The sequence below is a fragment of the Aulostomus chinensis genome, chromosome 1, assembly GCF_037954235.1.
Source record: "Aulostomus chinensis isolate RoL2024-O1b breed Wild chromosome 1, RoL_Achi_v1.0, whole genome shotgun sequence".
Classification (NCBI taxonomy): domain Eukaryota; kingdom Metazoa; phylum Chordata; class Actinopteri; order Syngnathiformes; family Aulostomidae; genus Aulostomus; species Aulostomus chinensis.
The window spans coordinates 25,496,387-25,508,511 of NC_141320.1; positions in this window are offsets into that span (position 1 = coordinate 25,496,387).

A 12,125-nucleotide genomic window follows, 5' to 3' on the forward strand; every position below is an offset into this window, starting at 1 on the left:
ACTTTAGCATCATTTTGAGATTAGTAGCAACTCTCACCACATCACTGGAGCATCATTTCTTAGGTTTGTAGCAACTCTCACGACATCACTTTCAGCATCATTTTGAGATTAGTAGCAACTCTCACCATATAACTTTAGCATCATTTTGAGGATAGTAGAAACTCTCACGACATTACTGGAGCCTCATTTTGAGGTTTTTAGCAACTATCACTACATCACTGTAACCCTGTAACCCTGTAACCCTAACCCTAACCCTAACCCTAACCCTTTTTAGCAACTTAATACATTACTGTAGCATCATTTTGAGGTTCAAAGAAACTCTCACGACATCACTGTCAGCATCATTTTAAGGTTAGCAGCAAGTCTCACTACATGACTTTCACCTTCATTTTGAGGTTAGTAGCAACTCTCACCACATCACTGTAGAATCATTTCTTAGGTTAGTAGCAACTCTCATTACATCACTGTAGCATCATTTTGAGGATAGTAGCAAATCTCACTTCATGACTGTCAGCATCATTTTGAGGTTCGTAGCAACTCTCACTACATCACTGGAGCATCATTTTGAGGTTCGTAGCAACTCTCACCACATTACTGTAGCATCATTTTGAGGTCGGTAACAACTCTCACCACATCACTGGAGCATCATTTCTTAGGTACATAGCGACTTTCACAACATCACTTTTGCATCATTTTGAGATTAGTAGCAACTCTCACCACATCACTGTAGCATCATTTCTTAGGTTTGTAGCAACTCTCATTACATCACTGTAGCATCATTTTGAGGTTCGTAGAAACTCTCACGACATCACTTTCAGCATCATTTTGAGATTAGTAGCAACTCTCACCATATAACTTTAGCATCATTTTGAGGATAGTAGCAACTCTCACGACATTACTGGAGCCTCATTTTGAGGTTTTTAGCAACTCTCAATACATCACTGTAGCATCATTTCTTAGGTTTGTCGCAACTCTCATTACATCACTGTAGCATCATTTTGAGGTTCAAAGAAACTCTCACGACATCACTGTCAGCATCATTTTAAGGTTAGCAGCAAGTCTCACTACATGACTTTCACCATCATTTTGAGGTTAGTAGCAACTCTCACCACATCACTGTAGAATCATTTCTTAGGTTAGTAGCAACTCTCATTACATCACTTTAGCATCATTTTGAGATTAGTAGCAACTCTCACCCCATCACTGTGGCATCATTTCTTAGGTTAGTAGCAACTCTCATTACATCACTGTCAGCATCATTTTGAGGTTTTTAGCAACTCTCACCACATCACTGTGGCATCATTTTAAGGTTTTAAGCAACTCTTACTGCATCACTGGAGCATCATTTTGAGATTTGAAGCAACTCTCACCACATCACTTTAGCATCATTTCTGAGATTAGAAGCAACTGTCACTACATCACTGCAGCATCATTTTGAGGTTTTTAGCAACTCTTCCTACATCACTGTAGCATCATTTTGAGGGTCGTAGCAACTCTCACTACATCACTGTGGCATCATTTCTTAGGTTTGTCGCAACTCTCATTACATCACTGTAGCATCATTTTGAGGTTCAAAGAAACTCTCACGACATCACTGTCAGCATCATTTTAAGGTTAGCAGCAAGTCTCACTACATGACTGTCACCATCATTTTGAGGTTAGTAGCAACTCTCACCACATCACTGTAGCATCATTTTGAGATTAGTAGCAACTCTCACCATATAACTTTAGCATCATTTTGAGGATAGTAGAAACTCTCACGACATTACTGGAGCCTCATTTTGAGGTTTTTAGCAACTATCACTACATCACTGTAACCCTGTAACCCTGTAACCCTAACCCTAACCCTAACCCTAACCCTTTTTAGCAACTTAATACATTACTGTAGCATCATTTTGAGGTTCAAAGAAACTCTCACGACATCACTGTCAGCATCATTTTAAGGTTAGCAGCAAGTCTCACTACATGACTTTCACCTTCATTTTGAGGTTAGTAGCAACTCTCACCACATCACTGTAGAATCATTTCTTAGGTTAGTAGCAACTCTCATTACATCACTGTCAGCATCATTTTGAGGTTTTTAGCAACTCTCACCACATCACTGTGGCATCATTTTAAGGTTTTAAGCAACTCTTACTGCATCACTGGAGCATCATTTTGAGATTTGAAGCAACTCTCACCACATCACTTTAGCATCATTTCTGAGATTAGAAGCAACTGTCACTACATCACTGCAGCATCATTTTGAGGTTTTTAGCAACTCTTCCTACATCACTGTAGCATCATTTTGAGGGTCGTAGCAACTCTCACTTCATGACTGTCAGCATCATTTTGAGGTTCAAAGAAACTCTCACGACATCACTGTCAGCATCATTTTAAGGTTAGCAGCAAGTCTCACTACATGACTGTCACCATCATTTTGAGGTTAGTAGCAACTCTCACCACATCACTGTAGCATCATTTCTTAGGTTAGTAGCAACTCTCATTACATCACTTTAGCATCATTTTGAGATTAGTAGCAACTCTCACCCCATCACTGTGGCATCATTTCTTAGGTTAGTAGCAACTCTCATTACATCACTGTCAGCATCATTTTGAGGTTTTTAGCAACTCTCATTACATCACTGTCAGCATCATTTTGAGGTTTTTAGCAACTCTCACTACATCACTGTAGCATCATTTTTTAGGTTAATAGCAACTCTCACCACATCACTGTGGCATCATATTAAGGTTTTAAGCAACTCTTACTGCATCACTGGAGCATCATTTTGAGATTTGAAGCAACTCTCACCACATCACTTTACCATCATTTCTTAGATTAGTAGCAACTCTCACTACATCACTGCAGCATCATTTTGAGGTTTTTAGCAACTCTTCCTACATCACTGTAGCATCATTTTGAGGATAGTAGCAAATCTCACTTCATGACTGTCAGCATCATTTTGAGGTTCGTAGCAACTCTCACTACATCACTGGAGCATCATTTTGAGGTTCGTAGCAACTCTCACCACATTACTGTAGCATCATTTTGAGGTTCGTAGCAACTCTCACCACATCACTGTAGCATCATTTCTTAGGTTAGTAGCAACTCTCACTATATCACTTTAGCATCATTTTGAGATTTTTAGCAACTCTCACCACATCACTGTCGCATCATTTTGAGATTTTAAGAAACTCTCACCACATCACTGTAGCATCATTTTGAGGTTTTAAGCAACTCTTACTGCATCACTGGAGCATCATTTTGAGGTTTTAAGCAACTCTCACCACATTACTGTAGCATCATTTTGAGGTTCGTAGCAACTCTCACTACATGACTGTCACCATCATTTTGAGGTTTGTAGCAACTCTTACTTCATCACTTTCAGCATCATTTTGTGGATAGTAGCAACTCTCACGACATCACTGTAAGCATCATTTTTAGGTTAGTAGCAACTCTCACGACATCACTCTAGCATCATTTTGAGGTCGGTAACAACTCTCACCACATCACTGTAGCATCATTTCTTAGGTACATAGCAACTTTCACAACATCACTTTAGCATAATTTTGAGATTCGTAGCAACTCTCACCACATCACTCTAGCATCATTTTGAGGTCGGTAACAACTCTCACCACATCACTGTAGCATCATTTCTTAGGTACATAGCAACTGTCACAACATCACTTTAGCATCATTTTGAGATTAGTAGCAACTATCACCACATCACAGTGGCATCATTTCTTAGGTTTTTAGCAACTCTCATTACATCACTGTAGCATCATTTTGAGGTTCGAAGAAACTCTCACGACATCACTGTCAGCATCATTTTAAGGTTAGTAGCAACTCTCACGACATCACTGTAGCATCATTTCTTAGGTTAGTAGCAACTCTCATTACATCACTGTAGCATCATTTTTAGGTTTGTAGCAACTCTCACTATATTACTTTAGCATCATTTTGAGGATAGTAGCAACTCTCACGACATCACTGAAGCCTCATTTTTAGGTTAGTAGCAACTCTCATTACATCACTGTAGCATCATTTTGAGGTTCGTAGAAACTCTCACGACATCACTGTCAGCATCATTTTAAGGTTAGTAGCAAGTCTCACTACATGACTGTCACCATCATTTTTAATTTAGTAGTAACTCTCACTACATTACTGTAGCATCATTTCTTAGGTTAGTAGCAACTCTCATTACATCAGTGGAGCCTCATTTTGAAATAAGTAGCAACTCTCATTACATTACTTTCGCGTCATTTTGAGATTAGTAGCAACTTGCACCACATCACTGTAGCATCATTTTCAGGTTTTTAGCAACTCTCACTACATCACTGTCAGCATCCTTTTGAGGTTTGTAGCAACTCTCACTTCATCACTTTCAGCATCATTTTGAGGATAGTAGCAACTCTCACTACATTACTGAAGCATCATTTTGGAGGATAGTAGCAACTCTAACGACATCACTGTAAGCATCATTTTTAGGTTAGTAGCAACTCTCACGACATCACTCTAGCATCATTTTGAGGTCGATAAAAACTCTCACCACATCACTGGAGCATCATTTCTTAGGTACATAGCGACTTTCACAACATCACTTTAGCATCATTTTGAGATTAGTAGCAACTCTCACCACATCACTGTATCATCATTTCTTAGGTTTGTAGCAACTCACATTACATCACTGTAGCATCATTTTGAGGTTCGTAGAAACTCTCACGACATCACTTTAGCATCATTTTGAGATTAGAAGCAACTCTCACCATATAACTTTAGCATCATTTTGAGGATAGTAGCAACTCTCACGACATTACTGGAGCCTCATTTTGAGGTTTTTAGCAACTATCACTAAATCACTGTGGCATCATTTCTTAGGTTTGTCGCAACTCTCATTACATCACTGTAGCATCATTTTAAGGTTAGCAGCAAGTCTCACTACATGACTGTCACCATCATTTTTAAAGGTTTTAAGCAACTCTTACTGCATCACTGGAGCATCATTTTGAGGTTTTTAGAAAACCGAATACATTACTGTAGCATCATTTTGAGGATCGTAGCAACTCTCACTACATCACTGTAGAATCATTTTGAGGTTTTTAGCAACCTAATACATTACTGTAGCATCATTTTGAGGATCGTAGCAACTCTCACTACATCACTGTAGAATCATTTTGAGGTTCGTAGCAACTCTCACCACATTACTTTAGCATCATTTTGAGGTTCGTAGCAACTCTCAACACATCACTGTAGCATCATTTCTTAAGTAAGTAGCAACTCTCATTACATCACTTTGGCATGATTTTGAAATTACTATCAACTCTCACCACATCACTGTAGCATCATTTTGCGGTTCTTAACAACTCTCACTACATGACTGTCAGCATCATTTTGAGGTTTTAAGCAACTCTTACTGCATCACTGGAGCATCATTTTGAGGTCCGTAGCAACTCTCACTACATCACTGTAGCATCATTTGAGATTTTAAGCAACTCTCACTACATCACTGTAGCATCATTTGGAGGATAGTAGAAACTCTCACCATATCAGTGTCGCATCATTTTAAGATTTTAAGAAACTCTCACCACATCACTGTAGCATCATTTTGAGATATGAAGCAACTCTCACTACATCACTTTAGCATCATTTCTTCGATGAGTAGCAACTCTCACTGTATCACTGTAGCATCATTTTGAGGTTTTTAGCAACTCTCACTACATCACTGTAGCATCATTTTGAGGGTCGTAGCAACTCTCACTACATTACTGACAGCATCATTTTGATTTTTTTTTTCAACTCTCACCACATCACTTTAGCTTCATTTTGAGATTTTTAGCAACTCTTCCCACATCACTGTCGCATCATTTTTAGGTTCGGAGCAACTCTCACTACATTACTGGTGCATCATTTTGAGGTTCGTGGCAACTCTCACTACATCACTGTAGCATCATTTTGAGGATTTTAGCAACTCTCACCACATCACTTTAGCATCATTTTGAGATTTTTAGCAACACTTACAACATTACTGTAGCATTATTGAGGTTCGTAGCAAGTCTCACTTCATTACTTACAGCATCATTTTGAGATTTTTAGCAACTCTCATCACATCACTTTAGCATCATTTTGAGGATAGTAGCAACTCTCTCTACATGACTGTCAGCATCATTTTAAGGTTTTAAGCAACTCTTACTACATCACTGGAGCATCATTTTGACGTTCGTAGCAACTCTCACTACATCACTGTAGCATCATTTTGAGGTTTTAGCAACCTAATACATTACTGTAGCATCATTTTGAGGATCGTAGCAACTCTCACTACATCACTGTTGCATCATTTGAGATTTTAAGCAACTCTCACTACATCACTGTAGCATCATTTGGAGGATAGTAGCAACTCTCACCACATCACTGGAGCATCATTTTGAGGTTCGTAGCAACTCTCACTATATCACTTTAGCATCATTTTGAGATTTTTAGCAACTCTCACCACATTACTGTCAGCATCATTTTGAGGTCTTTCGCAACTCTTACCACATCACTGTCGCATCATTTTGAGATTTTAAGAAACTCTCACCACATCACTGTAGCATCATTTTGAGGTTTTAAGCAACTCTTACTGCATCACTGGAGCATCATTTTCAGGTCCGTAGCAACTCTCACTACATCACTGTCGCATCATTTTGAGGTTTTAAGCAACTCTCACCACATTACTGTAGCATCATTTTGAGGTTCCTAGCAACTCTCACTTCATGACTGTCACCATCATTTTGAGGTTTGTAGCAACTCTCACTTCATCACTTTCAGCATCATTTTGAGGATAGTAGCAACTCTCACGACATCACTGTAAGCATCATTTTTAGGTTAGGAGCAACTCTCACGACATCACTCTTGCATCATTTTGAGGTCGGTAACAACTCTCACCACATCACTGTCAGCATCATTTCTTAGGTACATAGACACTCTCACAACATCACTTTAGCATCATTTTGAGATTAGTAGCAACTCTCACCACATCACTGTAGCATCATTTTGAGGTTCGTAGAAACTCTCACGACATCACTTTCAGCATCATTTTGAGATTAGTAGCAACTCTCACCATATAACTTTAGCATCATTTTGAGGATAGTAGCAACTCTCACCACATTACTGGAGCCTCATTTTTAGGTTTTTAGCAACTATCACTACATCACTGTGGCATCAGTTCTTAGGTTTGTAGCAACTCTCACCACATCACTGTAGCATCATTTCTTAGGTTAGTAGCAACTCTCATTACATCACTTTAGCATCATTTTGAGATTAGTAGATACTCTCACCCCATCACTGTGGCATCATTTCTTAGGTTAGTAGCAACTCTCATTACATCACTGTCAGCATCATTTTGAGGTTTTTAGCAACTCTCACTACATGACTGTAGCATCATTTTTTAGGTTAGTAGCAACTCTCACCACATCACTGTGGCATCATTTTAAGGTTTTAAGCAACTCTTACTGCATCACTGGAGGATCATTTTGAGATTTGAAGCAACTCTCAACACATCACTTTAGCATCATTTCTTAGATTAGTAGCAACTCTCACTACATCACTGCAGCATCATTTTGAGGTTTTTAGCAACTCTTCCTACATCACTGTAGCATCATTTTGAGGATAGTAGCAAATCTCACTTCATGACTGTCAGCATCATTTTGAGGTTCGTAGCAACTCTTACTACATCACTGGAGCATCATTTTGAGTTTTTTGAAACTATTACCACATCACTGTCACATCATTTTGAGATTTTTAGCAACTGTCACGACATCACTGTAGCATCATTTGGAGGATAGTAGCAACTGTCACTACATGACTGTCAGCATCATTTTTAAAGGTTTTAAGCAACTCTTACTGCATCACTGGAGCATCATTTTGAGGTTTTTAGTCAACCGAATACATTACTGTAGCATCATTTTGAGGATCGTAGCAACTCTCACTACATCACTGTAGCATCATTTTGAGGTTTTTAGCAACCTAATACATTACTGTAGCATCATTTTGAGGATCATAGCAACTCTCTCTACATCACTGTAGAATCATTTTGAGGTTCGTAGCAACTCTCACCACATCACTGTAGCATCATTTTGAGGTTCTTAACAACTCTCACTACATCACTGTAGCATCATTTGGAGGATAGTAGCAACTCTCACCATATCACTGTCGCATCATTTTAAGATTTTAAGAAACTCTCACCACATCACTGTAGCATCATTTTGAGATTTGAAGCAACTCTCACTACATCACTTTAGCATCATTTCTTCGATGAGTAGCAACTCTCACTGTATCACTGTAGCATCATTTTGAGGTTTTTAGCAACTCTCACTACATCACTGTAGCATCATTTTGAGGGTCGTAGCAACTCTCACTACATTACTGACAGCATCATTTTTAAAGGTTTTAAGCAACTCTTACTGCATCACTGGAGCATCATTTTGAGGTTTTTAGTCAACCGAATACATTACTGTAGCATCATTTTGAGGATCGTAGCAACTCTCACTACATCACTGTAGCATCATTTTGAGGTTTTTAGCAACCTAATACATTACTGTAGCATCATTTTGAGGATCATAGCAACTCTCTCTACATCACTGTAGAATCATTTTGAGGTTCGTAGCAACTCTCACCACATCACTGTGGCATCATTTTAAGGTTTTAAGCAACTCTTACTGCATCACTGGAGGATCATTTTGAGATTTGAAGCAACTCTCAACACATCACTTTAGCATCATTTCTTAGATTAGTAGCAACTCTCACTACATCACTGCAGCATCATTTTGAGGTTTTTAGCAACTCTTCCTACATCACTGTAGCATCATTTTGAGGATAGTAGCAAATCTCACTTCATGACTGTCAGCATCATTTTGAGGTTCGTAGCAACTCTTACTACATCACTGGAGCATCATTTTGAGTTTTTTGAAACTATTACCACATCACTGTCACATCATTTTGAGATTTTTAGCAACTGTCACGACATCACTGTAGCATCATTTGGAGGATAGTAGCAACTGTCACTACATGACTGTCAGCATCATTTTTAAAGGTTTTAAGCAACTCTTACTGCATCACTGGAGCATCATTTTGAGGTTTTTAGTCAACCGAATACATTACTGTAGCATCATTTTGAGGATCGTAGCAACTCTCACTACATCACTGTAGCATCATTTTGAGGTTTTTAGCAACCTAATACATTACTGTAGCATCATTTTGAGGATCATAGCAACTCTCTCTACATCACTGTAGAATCATTTTGAGGTTCGTAGCAACTCTCACCACATCACTGTAGCATCATTTTGAGGTTCTTAACAACTCTCACTACATCACTGTAGCATCATTTGGAGGATAGTAGCAACTCTCACCATATCACTGTCGCATCATTTTAAGATTTTAAGAAACTCTCACCACATCACTGTAGCATCATTTTGAGATTTGAAGCAACTCTCACTACATCACTTTAGCATCATTTCTTCGATGAGTAGCAACTCTCACTGTATCACTGTAGCATCATTTTGAGGTTTTTAGCAACTCTCACTACATCACTGTAGCATCATTTTGAGGGTCGTAGCAACTCTCACTACATTACTGACAGCATCATTTTGATTTTTTTTTTCAACTCTCACCACATCACTTTAGCATCATTTTGAGATTTTTAGCAACTCTTACCACATTACTGTCGCATCATTTTTAGGTTCGGAGCAACTCTCACTACATTACTGGTGCATCATTTTGAGGTTCGTGGCAACTCTCACTACATCACTGTAGCATCATTTTGAGGATTTTAGCAACTCTCACCACATCACTTTAGCATCATTTTGAGATTTTTAGCAACTCTTACTACATCACTAGAGCATCATTTTGACGTTCGTAGCAACTCTCACTACATCACTGTAGCATCATTTTGAGGTTTTAGCAACCTAATACATTACTGTAGCATCATTTTGAGGATCGTAGCAACTCTCTACATCACTGTTGCATCATTTGAGATTTTAAGCAACTCTCACTACATCACTGTCGCATCATTTGGAGGATAGTAGCAACTCTCACCACATCACTGGAGCATCATTTTGAGGTTCGTAGCAACTCTCACTATATCACTTTAGCATCATTTTGAGATTTTTAGCAACTCTCACCACATTACTGTCAGCATCATTTTGAGGTCTTTCGCAACTCTTACCACATCACTGTCGCATCATTTTTAGATTTTAAGAAACTCTCACCACATCACTGTAGAATCATTTTGAGGTTTTAAGCAACTCTTACTGCATCACTGGAGCATCATTTTCAGGTCCGTAGCAACTCTCACTACATCACTGTAGCATCATTTTGAGGTTTTAAGCAACTCTCACCACATTACTGTAGCATCATTTTGAGGTTTTAAGCAACTCTCACCACATTACTGTTGCATCATTTTGAGCTTCGTAGCAACTCTCACTACATCCTGTAGCATCATTTTGAGGATTTTAGCAACTCTCCCCCCATCACTTCAGCATCATCTTTAGATTTTTTGTAACTCCTACTACATTACTGTAGCATCATTTTGAGGTTCGTAGCAACTCTCACTACATCACTGGAGCATCATTTTGAGGTTCGTAGCAACTCTCACTACATTACTGACAGCATCATTTGAGGTTTTGAGCAACTCTCATCACATCACTTTCGCATCATTATGAGATTTTTAGCAATTCTAACCACATCACTGTAGCATCATTTTGAGGATAGTAGCAAATCTCACTTCATGACTGTCAGCATCATTTTGAGGTTCGTAGCAACTCTGACTACATCACTGGAGCATCATTTTGAGTTTTTTGAAACTATTACCACATCACTGTCACATCATTTTGAGATTTTAAGCAACTCTCACTACATCATTGTAGCATCATTTGAAGGATAGTAGCAACTCTCACCACATCACTGTCGCATCATTTTGAGATTTTAAGCAACTCTCACAACATCACTGTAGCATCATTTGGAGGATAGTAGCAACTCTCACCATATCACTGTCGCATCATTTTAAGATTTTAAGAAACTCTCACCACATCACTGTAGCATCATTTTGAGATTTGAAGCAACTCTCACTACATCACTTTAGCATCATTTCTTCGATGAGTAGCAACTCTCACTGTATCACTGTAGCATCATTTTGAGGTTTTTAGCAACTCTCACTACATCACTGTAGCATCATTTTGAGGGTCGTAGCAACTCTCACTACATTACTGACAGCATCATTTTGATTTTTTTTTTCAACTCTCACCACATCACTTTAGCTTCATTTTGAGATTTTTAGCAACTCTTACCACATCACTGTCGCATCATTTTTAGGTTCGGAGCAACTCTCACTACATTACTGGTGCATCATTTTGAGGTTTTTAGCAACTCTCACTACATTACTGGTGCATCATTTTGAGGTTCGTGGCAACTCTCACTACATCACTGTAGCATCATTTTGAGATTTTTAGCAACTCTTACCACATCACTGGAGCATCATTTTGACGTTCGTAGCAACTCTCACTACATCACTGTAGCATCATTTTGAGGTTTTAGCAGCCTAATACATTACTGTAGCATCATTTTGAGGATCGTAGCAACTCTCTCTACATCACTGTTGCATCATTTGAGGTTTTAAGCAACTCTCACTACATCACTGTAGCATCATTTGGAGGATAGTAGCAACTCTCACCACATCACTGGAGCATCATTTTGAGGTTCGTAGCAACTCTCACTATATCACTTTATCATCATTTTGAGATTTTTAGCAACTCTCACCACATTACTGTCAGCATCATTTTGAGGTCTTTCGCAACTCTTACCACATCACTGTCTCATCATTTTGAGATTTTAAGAAACTCTCACCACATCACTGTAGAATCATTTTGAGGTTTTAAGCAACTCTTACTGCATCACTGGAGCATCATTTTCAGGTCCGTAGCAACTCTCACTACATCACTGTAGCATCATTTTGAGGTTTTAAGCAACTCTCACCACATTACTGTAGCATCATTTTGAGGTTTTAAGCAACTCTCACCACATTACTGTTGCATCATTTTGAGCTTCGTAGCAACTCTCACTACATTACTGTAGCATCATTTTGAGGTTCGTGGCAACTCTCACTACATCCTGTAGC